Consider the following 455-nt stretch of genomic DNA (forward strand, 5'->3'; position numbering starts at 1 on the left):
TATATATATATATATATATATATATATATATGCAAATATATACAAGCATATGAATACTGAGATAAAATATTTGCGTATATTTATTCGTATAGAATTTCAACAGAGGGTGTCTTTTTATCTTTATTCTTTCGTTCATAGAGTAAATTATAGTTGTTTTCTTGTGTTTTCCTATATATATTTTCCTGTCTCCGTTTAAGTGCTGCTTCAGAAATAGGACTTAGAACAGGCCAGAATTTACATATCCTCAAAAGCACCCCAAAATGAAATATTCCGTAACATGCGTACAGCTATTCTTGTCGGAGAGATATTCACTTTTGAAATGTTACGCATTGATGAAATGATAATGTACGGGATTGTTCTGTTTTTTTTTTCTTTTTTTTCTTTTGATACAATCGTGTTCAACTAAGAATGAGTAGTAATATTCTATACATACATACATACATACATATATATAT

General features: G+C 27.7%; 1 protein-coding gene across 1 annotated transcript in view; it reads left to right on the forward strand.

The window, feature by feature from the left end:
• The window catches only part of LOC106873992 (protocadherin Fat 1-like), a 446,823-nt gene that overhangs the window by 289,590 nt on the left and 156,778 nt on the right, over window positions 1–455 (forward strand). The window lies entirely within an intron of this gene.

The sequence above is a fragment of the Octopus bimaculoides genome, chromosome 19, assembly GCF_001194135.2.
Source record: "Octopus bimaculoides isolate UCB-OBI-ISO-001 chromosome 19, ASM119413v2, whole genome shotgun sequence".
NCBI classification, from domain to species: Eukaryota; Metazoa; Mollusca; class Cephalopoda; order Octopoda; family Octopodidae; genus Octopus; species Octopus bimaculoides.